Source organism: Phyllobates terribilis, unplaced genomic scaffold, assembly GCF_046119375.1.
Source record: "Phyllobates terribilis strain yellow unplaced genomic scaffold, ASM4611937v1 Scaffold_98__1_contigs__length_5973952, whole genome shotgun sequence".
NCBI lineage: Eukaryota > Metazoa > Chordata > Amphibia > Anura > Dendrobatidae > Phyllobates > Phyllobates terribilis.
In genome coordinates, this window is record NW_027362858.1 from 3,120,870 (window position 1) to 3,136,204 (window position 15,335).

At 43.6% G+C, this 15,335-nt stretch overlaps 6 non-coding genes and 2 pseudogenes across 6 annotated transcripts; all 8 read right to left on the reverse strand.

The window, feature by feature from the left end:
- Nucleotides 1-6,057: 6,057 nt before the first annotated feature.
- Nucleotides 6,058-6,248, reverse strand: LOC141198659 (U2 spliceosomal RNA). The gene has a single exon (XR_012270516.1). It is a non-coding gene; the product is annotated as a U2 spliceosomal RNA (small nuclear RNA).
- A 1,098-nt stretch (nucleotides 6,249-7,346) lies between these two features.
- On the reverse strand, nucleotides 7,347-7,537 carry LOC141198642 (U2 spliceosomal RNA). The gene has a single exon (XR_012270499.1). It is a non-coding gene; the product is annotated as a U2 spliceosomal RNA (small nuclear RNA).
- A 1,098-nt stretch (nucleotides 7,538-8,635) lies between these two features.
- On the reverse strand, nucleotides 8,636-8,826 carry LOC141198644 (U2 spliceosomal RNA). Its single transcript, XR_012270501.1, has one exon. It is a non-coding gene; the product is annotated as a U2 spliceosomal RNA (small nuclear RNA).
- Nucleotides 8,827-9,924: 1,098 nt separating this feature from the next.
- On the reverse strand, nucleotides 9,925-10,115 carry LOC141198652 (U2 spliceosomal RNA). Its single transcript, XR_012270509.1, has one exon. It is a non-coding gene; the product is annotated as a U2 spliceosomal RNA (small nuclear RNA).
- Nucleotides 10,116-11,213: 1,098 nt separating this feature from the next.
- Nucleotides 11,214-11,404, reverse strand: LOC141198646 (U2 spliceosomal RNA). Its single transcript, XR_012270503.1, has one exon. It is a non-coding gene; the product is annotated as a U2 spliceosomal RNA (small nuclear RNA).
- A 1,094-nt stretch (nucleotides 11,405-12,498) lies between these two features.
- On the reverse strand, nucleotides 12,499-12,689 carry LOC141198655 (U2 spliceosomal RNA). Its single transcript, XR_012270513.1, has one exon. It is a non-coding gene; the product is annotated as a U2 spliceosomal RNA (small nuclear RNA).
- Nucleotides 12,690-13,788: 1,099 nt separating this feature from the next.
- LOC141198658 (U2 spliceosomal RNA) lies at nucleotides 13,789-13,968 on the reverse strand (annotated as a pseudogene).
- Nucleotides 13,969-14,759: 791 nt separating this feature from the next.
- LOC141198664 (U2 spliceosomal RNA) lies at nucleotides 14,760-14,851 on the reverse strand (annotated as a pseudogene).
- Between the last annotated feature and the right edge of the window lie 484 nt (nucleotides 14,852-15,335).

Sequence of the window (15,335 nt, forward strand, 5' to 3'; positions counted from 1 at the left end):
CCAAATAAGACAGTTTCAAAAGTAAGATCCTTAATGTTTGTCATTTTTTGAAGTAAAGGAAATATTGTAGTCCATGTTTGTCGCGCAAAGTGACAAGTCCATAAAACATGTAAAACAGTCTCATCTCCGAGGCATCTTTGTCTTGGACATCTGGCAGTTCTCACGAGTCCTCTTCGGTGTTGGAATGCCCGACATGGAAGACAATCATGCACACAGCTCCAGGCCAGGTCCTTCTGGGAATTAAAAAGATAGGGTTCATTAATAACTTTCCATATGTCAGTACATTTATTATCATTAAAATTCCCTATCTGTGCAATTGATTCCTTTTGTTTGAAACCATTTAAAATCATCTTGCTATCTTTTAAGTCTTCTGCACTTTTCCCTTTTAAGTCATACGTGTTTACAATAGTTCCTAAAATCTTATAGCTTTCTGGTGTATTAAGAGCATATGGGGAACTTAAAACTGTTTCAAACCATCCATGACGTTTCATAAAATAACCTGTGTTAAAACGGATAAAATATGACCAATAACTATTTTTCGACAGTGCATTAAAACATAAAACAAAAAATCTTATTAAAACAAAAGCTCTAAAATCGGGGAAATCTTTACCGCCTTTCTCTTTAGGCTTGACCACTAATTCTCTTCTCAATATCTCCATCTTGGAGCTCCAGAAAAAAGTGAAACAAGCTTTGATTATTTTCGTAAAGGTATGTGTGGGGGGGGGAACACCAAACTTAAATACAATAACAAAGGCACAATTACCATTTTTATAATTAGTACCTTCCCTTCCATTGTTAATTTCCTCAACCTCCACATACATAGTTTTTGATTTACCTTTTGTGCCACAAGATCCCAGCTTTCTTTACCTTTGTTTGTTTCGTTAAAAATCACACCTAGAATCTTTACAGAGTCACATTCAGGAACCGGTACATCATTTAAAATCATATTCCCCACATTTAAAATACAGCTTTTGTTAAAATTTACTTTAAAACCAGATCCACCACAGAAGTATTCCACTTGCCGTAGTGTTTTCCGGATAGACAGGGCATCTTTACATGTTATGGCTACATCATCCATATATCCAGTAACTTTTGCTTCTAGCCCTCCCCCACCTGGCAAATGGACGCCTCGGATTTGCTTGTCTCTCCTTAAGACACTGAGTAGGGGTTCAAGGGCACAAATAAATAACAAGGGGGACAGAGGGCAACCTTGTTTTACACCAGAATTTAAAAACACATCACTTGTCTTAAAACCATTTACTAAAACCTTACTAGTGCAACCATGATAAAATGCTTTGAGAGAGCATAAAAAACCTTCTGGTATACCCATTTTAGCTAAAACATTAAAAAGGAATTGGTGTGACACTCTATCAAATGCTTTTTCAAAGTCGAGAGACAGGACCGCCAGCTTACTTCCCCTCGACTTTGTATCATCTATTACATCTTTGATTAGATTCAAATTTTCCCAAACACTCCTTCCTGGTATGCCACACACTTGGTTTGGGTGGATTATGTTACCTATTACCTTTTTAAGTCTATTTGCACAAATTTTTGCCATTATTTTGTAATCACAATTTAGAAGGGTGATAGGTCTCCAATTTCTTAGTTGCGTTTTGTCTTCCTTTTTGTATATAAGGGAGACCTCACCTTTCTTTCAGGAGTTCGGTAGGGTTTTTGTATTAAAAACCTCGCTAAAAACATAAAATAAATCCTCCTGTAAAATATCATAAAAAAACCTTATAAAATTCTATGGGTATACCATCAGGCCCCGGTACTTTACCATACTTAAAGCTTCTTATGGTCTCAGATATCTCATCTTCAGTTAGACTCTGTAATAAAACATCTTGTGAGACAGGATCTAAAACAGTTGTAATTTCATCCAAAGTACTTTTCATAAAATGGTCATCAACAGATTTTGTGTTAAAAAGCTCGGAATAAAATTCATGCACTTTAGCTAAAATACCCTCTATGTCTTGTTTACCTTCCATTGATTCAATAAAAACACGATTTTTCACCATACATTTAAAAAAATATCGTGAACAGGTTTTATTATTTTCTACATGTTGGACCTTTGCATGGAAGATTAACTCTTTACCTCTCTGTTCTAAGGTATGCTGAATTTCACTTTTTAAGTCACTAATTTCTTTATCTACTTCAATCTCATGGCTCTTCAATTTATATAATGTCTCCAATCTAGTGTTGAGTTGCCAATAAAATTCTCTTTTCTCTCTAGCTTTCTGGACCCCAACCTTCATAAAAAAATCTCTTATGTTCTTTTTCATCTTTTCCCACCACCTACTTATAGGGATATGGGGGTCTCTTATTCTTTTAAAATGTAAATAAAATTCAGTAAAATCAGATAAAACTTGGGGGTCTTCTAAAAGGGAAATGTTTAACTTCCAGGTACCTTTTCCTTTTTTCTTAAAATCATTACATTTCACATAAAAGGATAAAAGTTTGTGATCAGAAAAAACATTAGATAAAAGCTCACATTTAAAAGGCAATACATTTTTAGAGCAGAAAATAAAATCAATCCTGGAGCTACAGTTCACGTTGCTCCAGGTTACCCATTCCTCTGCAGGCAAGTCTTTATTACATTCCTTAAAAACATCTGTTAAATTAAAATCCTGTATGACATTTTTTAACATAAAAGACGTTTTATCATAATTCCTACTTGTGGAGCTTGAGAACCTTTTTTCTCCACCTAAAATGCAATTAAAATCACCTGATAAAATAAGAGGGACAGAATCATTAATAAATAAGGGTAACATATTCAACATATCAGCTCTTTCTTGCTTATCTGTGGCTCCATAAAAGTTTAAAAATTGCCATTTAAAACCATCAATAAAAGATTTTACTAATAAAATTCTACCTGGTAAAACCTCTTGAACAGAGTCAATAAAAACATTCCCTTTAAAAAGAATGGCGACCCCTGCTGACCTGGACCCGTTTGATCCTGACCATACTGAGGGTCCATGTGCCCAATCAGTCTCATATTCTGTATAATTTAAACTGTGTGGGATGCAGCATTCCTGTAAAAAGAAAACTGTAGCTGTTAGAGAGGATAAAAAATCAAAGAGAGCAACTCTTCTGGTCTTAGTTTTCAACCCTCTAGCGTTAAGAGAAAAACCGCTAATCCCTGCCATAAGAGAAAAAAAGGAAATTTAGCATTCTTTCAAACTCTTACTTCAGCTGGTTTATATTTCTACTCCAGGAGATGAGGGATCATTGATCGTCAACAGAGAGCCCGTCACGGAGGACTCCTCATCTGTTAGTGTCCCAGACCGTAGACCTCCCAGGATATACTCTTGTTCCATTCTGTCCAACTCTGCTTGGTCGTATTGCCTGCCTCTTTGCTCACGAACCCCCATTTGGACCCCTATCAAGGCACCATCTGGGGGAATCATATCGAGAACATTTATCTCAGACGTTGACCACTTATTTTCAGGAGTTTCCAGGATCACTGAGTCAGCCATCTCCATCTCCCCCTCCATTTCTGAAGGGGGTGGGACATTGGCAACCTCTTCACCCTGTAAAGGCACCGTTTGAGGTTTCCCACTTCCATCCGGGGGTTCCGGTGGGGGTACTTCCTCAGGTGCCCCATCCACTCTGTGCAACCTGCGTTTTTTTGGCCTAGACTTTTCGCGCTCTTGAGTATTCCCAGGAGGATTCGAAGGTGAGGATTGGCCTGTAGCACCCACCCTCGGTCCCTCCGCAGGGGTTTCTGTTTGTGGGTTACCACGCCGTTCCCTCTTTTGCTTCGAGTTTCCTACAGTACACCATGGCTCACCATCCTCGGTCGGTATTTCCATACTCTCCCCCTCATTCTCCTTCTCCGTGGGCTTGTCCGAACCAGCCGAGGGTTGGTCAGGGGGTGAGGGCTTTTCTGGTTCAGGGGGTGAAGGTCTCTCTCTTTGCCCAGCTTGAGCTCTCTTTGAGGCATTCCTAAAAGGACAATGAGAAAAAGCATGACCTCTGGAAACACAGTTGCTACAAAAAATTCCAGTTGTACAATTTTCAGTTTTATGGTCTTTGCTCTCACAGGCTGCACAAGTAATCTCACAGTTAGAATGGCCGTATTTTTTGCATTTCCTACAGAATACTGGCATCCCATTAAAAAAGAGGTCACAATTCGTGTTTCCAATTCTAAAACGTGCTGGGGGAAGTCTTATGTCCCCCGGGCCTGAAGGGTCCTTAATACATGTTACCGTAAATTTCCACTTACACGCCCAAACTCCGCACTCATTCATTACTTTTTCATGGCTTACCACCTTGCTGAAATAATTGGATAAAAATGAAATAACATCACTTTCTTTTGTATAAGGAGAGTAAATTTTAACAATTATAGTTTTTATCACGTCTAATTCATGTTCGACAATTTTAACACCTTTAAAGATTGGCTTTCTCTGGTAAACTATATCAGGATCATTCATTTTACGGCAAAAATCTTGGTGGATACCTTTTTCAGTGAATGTGACATCATATACACCACGCTTCGGGTAGTCTTGTATTGCCAGGATCTCGGATTTCTGGATTGAAAAAAATTTCACAAGAAGTTCATCTACAATAAAACGTAAACCTCTGTTATCTTTACCTCCCTCATGGAAGTAAAACCGCACCGTATGCCGTAACCGGGCATAGGTCGGAATTTCACCTGGATCTGAATACATGGTGAAACAAGGATTTCCGCAACAGGAAAACGGGGATTTCCGCAACCAATAATGGGGGATTTCCGCAACTAAGGAGTCGCTGAACAATCCTAGGACTGTCCAGCTGGGATCGCAACCCGTTGCCCAGGGACTAAGCCCACCTCCTTATAGCAGCAAGGGCCTAAGCCCCACTACAAGAGTGGGACCCGAACCCAAGGCCAAGAGGCGGGGTACCCCAGGCACCTTCCAACCACAACCAATGCCAGTAAAAAACCAACACTGGATCGCAGCCAAAAGGCCGAGAAGCGTTAACCAGAATTGGTTTCGGCCTACGGTGCTACCCTCGGATCCTGAAAAGTCCATTTGTGGAGATGGCCACCTGGACTCCCGTTAAGAAGACATGTTGTCAACCTGTAGATCCCTTACATGACTGCACTTTTCGGCTTGCTGCTGCAGCAGTCCACGCGTTTTAGATCTGCATGACTCCAACTATTTTAGCACAGCACCCTCACCCCCTGCTGTTCCCACCCGCCTCAACACCGGTGGAAGGGAGGAGAACGAATTAAGGGGGGGACGAGCAGCTGTCTACCCTTAGCAGGAGTGTTGCTGATTAATTACCTTTCCTGCTGCTGCTGGCTGTCCAGCAGCAGACTGAAGGTGGCTGCTGCTGTGCGCTGGTATATAAAGGCTCAGAGCCTATTATGACACGCGCAGCCAGTGTTCCATTGCCACATTCCATCTACTGCAGGCAGGATACCTGGCTGGTTGAACGGCACTGAGAAGCTCACAGAGACCGCCATAAGCAACAGTTTAAAAGAGTGGCACAGACTAATCAACCAAACTTTTTGGGTTGGGTTATTTTTTATAGTCTGCAGGCGTTAAATGAAAGAAGTCAGTGTTCCACCAGAGGGAGACAACGTTTCAGAAAAGGCATTGGAGCAAGCCAAAAAAGACATTTTAAGTGCAGCAGAGTAACCAGCGCACATACCTGTTAGCTCAGGTGAGTTTAAATGGCTGCTGTTGATAACAAGGGCATTTGCTAAATAGTTGGTGTGTGTGCAACAATATACTGAAAGAACAATTATATTGTGCAGCTTATCTCACCACCTGTAATTAGTTAGGTGAAAGCTCCAAAATGCTTGCCTAATATGGCTGTTTATCCAAAAGGAAGTAAAGAGGGAGAGCTAGATAGATAGCATTGCATTACAGTACATGGCTATGCAATGCAGAGTTGCTGAAGTTGAACCAAAATGAGTTTGTCATCTGGCTTTTGCAACTTTTAACATGAAAAATGCAATGAGGAGAAGAAAAGCAAAGCCAAAAAGTCCATCCAAAAATCCGACAAACAAGCAAAAGCAACAAAAAGCATTGAATTCAATTCTTTCTGATTTTAGAAACTGCATTAAAGAATGAGTGCACTGGTCCTGGAAATGCTGCAATACCAGGTCAATGCGTGGAGTGGACAGAGCAAGCTCTTTTACCATCTCCCTGTTCTAAAAATCCATTTAATATATGGTCCCCAGATAGGGGACGTATCAGATATTAAACTGATAAGAACAGATACTACACTTGATCTTAGCCAAAAGGCCGAGAAGCGATAACCAGAATTGGTTTCGGCCTACGGTGCCACCCTCGGATCCTGAAAAGTCCATTTGTGGAGATGGCCACCTGGACTCTCGTTAAGAAGATATGTTGTCAACCTCTAGATCCCTTACATGCCTGCACTTTTTGGCTTGCTGCTGCAGCAATCCACGCGTTTTAGATCTGCATGACTCCAACTATTTTAGCACAGCACCCTCACCCCCTGCTGTTCCCACCCGCCTCAACACCGGTGGAAGGGAGGAGAACCAATTAAGGGGGGGACGAGCAGCTGTCTACCCTTAGCAGGAGTGTTGCTGATTACTTACCTTTCCTGCTGTTGCTGGCTGTCCAGCAGCAGACTGAAGGTGGCTGCTGCCGTGCGCTGGTATATAAAGGCTCAGAGCCTATTATGACACGCGCAGCCAGTGTTCCATTGCCACATTCCATCTACTGCAGGCAGGATACCTGGCTGGTTGAACGGCACTGAGAAGCTCACAGAGACCGCCATAAGCAACAGTTTAAAAGAATGCCACAGACTAATCAACCAAACTTTTTGGGTTGGGTTATTTTTTATAGTCTGCAGGCGTTAAATGAAAGAAGTCAGTGTTCCACCAGAGGGAGACAACGTTTCAGAAAAGGCATTGGAGCAAGCCAAAAAAGACATTTTAAGTGCAGCAGAGTAACCAGCGCACATACCTGTTAGCTCAGGTGAGTTTAAATGGCTGCTGTTGATAACAAGGGCATTTGCTAAATAGATGGTGTGTGTGCAACAATATACTGAAAGAACAATTATATTGTGCAGCTTATCTCACCACCTGTAATTAGTTAGGTGAAAGCTCCAAAATGCTTGCCTAATAAGGCTGTTTATCCAAAAGGAAGTAAAGAGGGAGAGCTAGATAGATAGCATTGCATTACAGTACATGGCTATGCAATGCAGAGTTGCTGAAGTTGAACCAAAATGAGTTTGTCATCTGGCTTCTGAAACTTTTAACATGAAAAATACAATGAGGAGAAGAAAAGCAAAGCCAAAAAGTCCATCCAAAAATCCGACAAACAAGCAAAAGCAACAAAAAGCATTGAAATCAATTCTTTCTGATTTTAGAAACTGCATTAAAGAATGAGTGCACTGGTCCTGGAAATGCTGCAATACCAGGTCAATGCGTGGAGTGGGCAGAGCAAGCTCTTTTACCATCTCCCTGTTCTAAAAATCCATTTAGTATATGGTCCCCAGATAGGGGACGTATCAGATATTAAACTGATAAGAACAGATACTACACTTGATCTTAGCCAAAAGGCCGAGAAGCGATAACCAGAATTGGTTTCGGCCTACGGTGCCACCCTCGGATCCTGAAAAGTCCATTTGTGGAGATGGCCACCTGGACTCCCGTTAAGAAGACATGTTGTCAACCTCTAGATCCCTTACATGCCTGCACTTTTCGGCTTGCTGCTGCAGCAATCCACGCGTTTTAGATCTGCATGACTCCAACTATTTTAGCACAGCACCCTCACCCCCTGCAGTTCCCACCCGCCTCAACACCGGTGGAAGGGAGGAGAACCAATTAAGGGGGGGACGAGCAGCTGTCTACCCTTAGCAGGAGTGTTGCTGATTACTTACCTTTCCTGCTGCTGCTGGCTGTCCAGCAGCAGACTGAAGGTGGCTGCTGCCGTGCGCTGGTATATAAAGGCTCAGAGCCTATTATGACATGCGCAGCCAGTGTTCCATTGCCACATTCCATCTACTGCAGGCAGGATACCTGGCTGGTTGAACGGCACTGAGAAGCTCACAGAGACCGCCATAAGCAACGGTTTAAAAGAATGCCACAGACTAATCAACCAAACTTTTTGGGTTGGGTTATTTTTTATAGTCTGCAGGCGTTAAATGAAAGAAGTCAGTGTTCCACCAGAGGGAGACAACGTTTCAGAAAAGGCATTGGAGCAAGCCAAAAAAGACATTTTAAGTGCAGCAGAGTAACCAGCACACATACCTGTTAGCTCAGGTGAGTTTAAATGGCTGCTGTTGATAACAAGGGCATTTGCTAAATAGATGGTGTGTGTGCAACAATATACTGAAAGAACAATTATATTGTGCAGCTTATCTCACCACCTGTAATTAGTTAGGTGAAAGCTCCAAAATGCTTGCCTAATATGGCTGTTTATCCAAAAGGAAGTAAAGAGGGAGAGCTAGATAGATAGCATTGCATTACAGTACATGGCTATGCAATGCAGAGTTGCTGAAGTTGAACCAAAATGAGTTTGTCATCTGGGTTCTGCAACTTTTAACATGAAAAATACAATGAGGAGAAGAAAAGCAAAGCCAAAAAGTCCATCCAAAAATCCGACAAACAAGCAAAAGCAACAAAAAGCATTGAATTCAATTCTTTCTGATTTTAGAAACTGCATTAAAGAATGAGTGCACTGGTCCTGGAAATGCTGCAATACCAGGTCAATGCATGGAGTGGACAGAGCAAGCTCTTTTACCATCTCCCTGTTCTAAAAATCCATTTAATATATGGTCCCCAGATAGGGGACGTATCAGATATTAAACTGATAAGAACAGATACTACACTTGATCTTAGCCATAAGGCCGAGAAGCGATAACCAGAATTGGTTTCGGCCTACGGTGCCACCCTCGGATCCTGAAAAGTCCATTTGTGGAGATGGCCACCTGGACTCCCGTTAAGAAGACATGTTGTCAACCTCTAGATCCCTTACATGCCTGCACTTTTCGGCTTGCTGCTGCAGCAATCCACGCGTTTTAGATCTGCATGACTCCAACTATTTTAGCACAGCACCCTCACCCCCTGCTGTTCCCACCCGCCTCAACACCGGTGGAAGGGAGGAGAACCAATTAAGGGGGGGACGAGCAGCTGTCTACCCTTAGCAGGAGTGTTGCTGATTACTTACCTTTCCTGCTGTTGCTGGCTGTCCAGCAGCAGACTGAAGGTGGCTGCTGCCGTGCGCTGGTATATAAAGGCTCAGAGCCTATTATGACACGCGCAGCCAGTGTTCCATTGCCACATTCCATCTACTGCAGGCAGGATACCTGGCTGGTTGAACGGCACTGAGAAGCTCACAGAGACCGCCATAAGCAACAGTTTAAAAGAATGCCACAGACTAATCAACCAAACTTTTTGGGTTGGGTTATTTTTTATAGTCTGCAGGCGTTAAATGAAAGAAGTCAGTGTTCCACCAGAGGGAGACAACGTTTCAGAAAAGGCATTGGAGCAAGCCAAAAAAGACATTTTAAGTGCAGCAGAGTAACCAGTGCACATACCCGTTAGCTCAGGTGAGTTTAAATGGCTGCTGTTGATAACAAGGGCATTTGCTAAATAGATGGTGTGTGTGCAACAATATACTGAAAGAACAATTATATTGTGCAGCTTATCTCACCACCTGTAATTAGTTAGGTGAAAGCTCCAAAATGCTTGCCTAATATGGCTGTTTATCCAAAAGGAAGTAAAGAGGGAGAGCTAGATAGATAGCATTGCATTACAGTACATGGCTATGCAATGCAGAGTTGCTGAAGTTGAACCAAAATGAGTTTGTCATCTGGCTTCTGCAACTTTTAACATGAAAAATACAATGAGGAGAAGAAAAGCAAAGCCAAAAAGTCCATCCAAAAATCCGACAAACAAGCAAAAGCAACAAAAAGCATTGAATTCATTTCTTTCTGATTTTAGAAACTGCATTAAAGAATGAGTGCACTGGTCCTGGAAATGCTGCAATACCAAGTCAATGCGTGGAGTGGACAGAGAAAGCTCTTTTACCATCTCCCTGTTCTAAAAATCCATTTAATATATGGTCCCCAGATAGGGGACGTATCAGATATTAAACTGATAAGAACAGATACTACACTTGATCTTAGCCAAAAGGCCGAGAAGCGATAACCAGAATTGGTTTCGGCCTACGGTGCCACCCTCGGATCCTGAAAAGTCCATTTGTGGAGATGGCCACCTGGACTCCCGTTAAGAAGACATGTTGTCAACCTCTACATCCCTTACATGCCTGCACTTTTCGGCTTGCTGCTGCAGCAATCCACGCGTTTTAGATCTGCATGACTCCAACTATTTTAGCACAGCACCCTCACCCCCTGCTGTTCCCACCCGCCTCAACACCGGTGGAAGGGAGGAGAACCAATTAAGGGGGGGACGAGCAGCTGTCTACCCTTAGCAGGAGTGTTGCTGATTACTTACCTTTCCTGCTGCTGCTGGCTGTCCAGCAGCAGACTGAAGGTGGCTGCTGCCGTGCGCTGGTATATAAAGGCTCAGAGTCTATTATGACCCGCGCAGCCAGTGTTCCATTGCCACATTCCATCTACTGCAGGCAGGATACCTGGCTGGTTGAACGGCACTGAGAAGCTCACAGAGACCGCCATAAGCAACAGTTTAAAAGAATGCCACAGACTAATCAACCAAACTTTTTGGGTTGGGTTATTTTTTATAGTCTGCAGGCGTTAAATGAAAGAAGTCAGTGATCCACCAGAGGGAGACAACGTTTCAGAAAAGGCATTGGAGCAAGCCAAAAAAGACATTTTAAGTCCAGCAGAGTAACCAGCGCACATACCTGTTAGCTCAGGTGAGTTTAAATGGCTGCTGTTGATAACAAGGGCATTTGCTAAATAGATGGTGTGTGTGCAACAATATACTGAAAGAACAATTATATTGTGCAGCTTATCTCACCACCTGTAATTAGTTAGGTGAAAGCTGCAAAATGCTTGCCTAATATGGCTGTTTATCCAAAAGGAAGTAAAGAGGGAGAGCTAGATAGATAGCATTGCATTACAGTACATGGCTATGCAATGCAGAGTTGCTGAAGTTGAACCAAAATGAGTTTGTCATCTGGCTTCTGCAACTTTTAACATGAAAAATACAATGAGGAGAAGAAAAGCAAAGCCAAAAAGTCCATCCAAAAATCCGACAAACAAGGAAAAGCAACAAAAAGCATTGAATTCAATTCTTTCTGATTTTAGAAACTGCATTAAAGAATGAGTGCACTGATCCTGGAAATGCTGCAATACCAGGTCAATGCGTGGAGTGGACAGAGCAAGCTCTTTTACCATCTCCCTGTTCTAAAAATCCATTTAATATATGGTTCCCAGATAGGGGACGTATCAGATATTAAACTGATAAGAACAGATACTACACTTGATCTTAGCCAAAAGGCCGAGAAGCGATAACCAGAATTGGTTTCGGCCTACGGTGCCACCCTCGGATCCTGAAAAGTCCATTTGTGGAGATGGCCACCTGGACTCCCGTTAAGAAGACATGTTGTCAACCTCTAGATCCCTTACATGCCTGCACTTTTCGGCTTGCTGCTGCAGCAATCCACGCGTTTTAGATCTGCATGACTCCAACTATTTTAGCACAGCACCCTCACCCCCTGCTGTTCCCACCCGCCTCAACACCGGTGGAAGGGAGGAGAACCAATTAATGGGGGGGCGAGCAGCTGTCTACCCTTAGCAGGAGTGTTGCTGATTACTTACCTTTCCTGCTGCTGCTGGCTGTCCAGCAGCAGACTGAAGGTGGCTGCTGCCGTGCGCTGGTATATAAAGGCTCAGAGCCTATTATGACACGCGCAGCGTTCCATTGCCACATTCCATCTACTGCAGGCAGGATACCTGGCTGGTTGAACGGCACTGAGAAGCTCACAGAGAACGCCATAAGCAACAGTTTAAAAGAATGCCACAGACTAATCAACCAAACTTTTTGGGTTGGGTTATTTTTTATAGTCTGCAGGCGTTAAATGAAAGAAGTCAGTGTTCCACCAGAGGGAGACAACGTTTCAGAAAAGGCATTGGAGCAAGCCAAGAAAGACATTTTAAGTGCAGCAGAGTAACCAGTGCACATACCTGTTAGCTCAGGTGAGTTTAAATGGCTGCTGTTGATAACAAGGGCATTTGCTAAATAGATGGTGTGTGTGCAACAATAAACTGAAAGAACAATTATATTGTGCAGCTTATCTCGCCACCTGTAATTAGTTAGGTGAAAGCTCCAAAATGCTTGCCTAATATGGCTGTTTATCCAAAAGGAAGTAAAGAGGGAGAGCTAGATAGATAGCATTGCATTACAGTACATGGCTATGCAATGCAGAGTTGCTGAAGTTGAACCAAAATGAGTTTGTCATCTGGCTTCTGCAACTTTTAACATGAAAAATACAATGAGGAGAAGAAAAGCAAAGCCAAAAAGTCCATCCAAAAATCCGACAAACAAGCAAAAGCATCAAAAAGCATTGAATTCAATTCTTTCTGATTTTAGAAACTGCATTAAAGAATGAGTGCACTGGTCCTGGAAATGCTGCAATACAAGGTCAATTCGTGGAGTGGACAGAGCAAGCTCTTTTACCATCTCCCTGTTCTAAAAATCCATTTAATATATGGTCCCCAGATAGGGGACGTATCAGATATTAAACTGATAAGAACAGATGCTACACTTGATCTTAGCCAAAAGGCCGAGAAGCGATAACCAGAATTGGTTTCGGCCTACGGTGCCACCCTCGGATCCTGAAAAGTCCATTTGTGGAGATGGCCACCTGGACTCCCGTTAAGAAGACATGTTGTCAACCTCTAGATCCCTTACATTCCTGCACTTTTCGGCTTGCTGCTGCAGCAATCCACGCGTTTTAGATCTGCATGACTCCAACTATTTTAGCACAGCACCCTCACCCCCTGCTGTTCCCACCCGCCTCAACACCGGTGGAAGGGAGGAGAACCAATTAAGGGGGGGGACGAGCAGCTGTCTACCCTTAGCAGGAGTGTTGCTGATTACTTACCTTTCCTGCTGCTGCTGGCTGTCCAGCAGCAGACTGAAGGTGGCTGCTGCCGTGCGCTGGTATATAAAGGCTCAGAGCCTATTGTGACACGCGCAGCCAGTGTTCCATTGCCACATTCCATCTACTGCAGGCAGGATACCTGGCTGGTTGAACGGCACTGAGAAGCTCACAGAGACCGCCATAAGCAACAGTTTAAAAGAATGCCACAGACTAATCAACCAAACTTTTTGGGTTGGGTTATTTTTTATAGTCTGCAGGCGTTAAATGAAAGAAGTCAGTGTTCCACCAGAGGGAGACAACGTTTCAGAAAAGGCATTGGAGCAAGCCAAAAATGACATTTTAAGTGCAGCAGAGTAACCAGCGCACATACCTGTCAGCTCAGGTGAGTTTAAATGGCTGCTGTTGATAACAAGGGCATTTGCTAAATAGATGGTGTGTGTGCAACAATATACTGAAAGAACAATTATATTGTGCAGCTTATCTCACCACCTGTAGTTAGTTAGGTGAAAGCTCCAAAATGCTTGCCTTATATGGCTGTTTATCCAAAAGGAAGTAAAGAGGGAGAGCTAGATAGATAGCATTGCATTACAGTACATGGCTATGCAATGCTGAGTTGCTGAAGTTGAACCAAAATGAGTTTGTCATCTGGCTTCTGCAACTTTTAACATGAAAAATACAATGAGGAGAAGAAAAGCAAAGCCAAAAAGTCCATCCAAAAATCCGACAAACAAGCAAAAGCAACAAAAAGCATTGAATTCAATTCTTTCTGATTTTAGAAACTGCATTAAAGAATGAGTGCACTGGTCCTGGAAATGCTGCAATACCAGGTCAATGCATGGAGTGGACAGAGCAAGCTCTTTTACCATCTCCCTATTCTAAAAATCCATTTAATATATGGTCCCCGGATAGGGGACGTATCAGATATTAAACTGATAAGAACAGATTTTTTAGATCGAAAGCCCGAATTTGTGTACAAAACCGGAGTGCGCTTAAAAAAGTGACAAGTGCCACAAAAAAAGTGCACTAGGATGCTGGTCTTCTTGAAACCCTCTCCAAAAGGAGAAGGGTCCCCCAAACCATTCCCCGTCCCTCCGAGCCAGAAGGCCACAGCGAGGAACAGGGACAAATAGCCACCTCCAGCCTAAGCCAGAGGCGACCCAATCTTACCCCCAGTACCTGCCCGAGTTCTCACCCGAGCAAGGCACTGGGAGCCAAAGACTGTGCTCCCCTCCCGGAAGAGGGGAGCCAACATCGCTCTCCTCCCGAAAGAGGAGAGCCAGGGGGGTTCAGGGGTGAGCGGAACCTGATGGCCACACACTCCCCCCCTAGACCTGCCAAGAGAGGGACCCGTTAGGGAACCGCATCCCAACAAAATCCTAGTAAGGACGTGGACACACGTGAATAAGTGGACACACAGTGACAAAAAAATTAAATAAATAGTGAAGGTTTCACAGTATAATACTGCCCGGACCTTCGACCGGGAATTGAAAAATTCCCCATCCTAAGGCCAGAAGGCCCGGAATAAGGGTGTGTGCGAAGAAAGAAAAATTGAAGTGCTTGTGCAAATGTGCCAAGAACTCAAGTGGGGTTCCCAATCCCAGTGAGATAAGGCACCCCAGAGTCACCACTCCTGGGGCACTTCACACTTCGGGCTTTCGATCTTCCCCGGCCCAATGGCGTCGATCCTGGGGGGCCATGCTTTCCACCAGATGAATATATTAGCCACCTGGCGTACTAACAAGCGCCTAAACCCCAGTGTGCATAATGTATCAATCTATTAGGGCGGCCAACATCCAAAACCGCCTTTTCGAAAGATACTACACTTGATCTTAGCCAAAAGGCCGAGAAGCGATAACCAGAATTGGTTTCGGCCTACGGTGCCACCCTTGGATCCTGAAAAGTCCATTTGTGGAGATGGCCACCTGGACTCCCGTTAAGAAGACATGTTGTCAACCTCTAGATCCCTTACATGCCTGCACTTTTCGGCTTGCTGCTGCAGCAATCCACGCGTTTTAGATCTGCATGACTCCAACTATTTTAGCACAGCACCCTCACCCCCTGCTGTTCCCACCCGCCTCAACACCGGTGGAAGGGAGGAGAACCAATTAAGGGGGGGACGAGCAGCTGTCTACCCTTAGCAGGAGTGTTGCTGATTACTTACTTTTCCTGCTGCTGCTGGCTTTCCAGCAGCAGACTGAAGGTGGCTGCTGCCGTGCGCTGGTATATAAAGGCTCAGAGCCTATTATGACACGCGCAGCCAGTGTTCCATTGCCACATTCCATCTACTGCAGGCAGGATACCTGGCTGGTTGAACAGCATTGAGAAGCTCACAGAGAC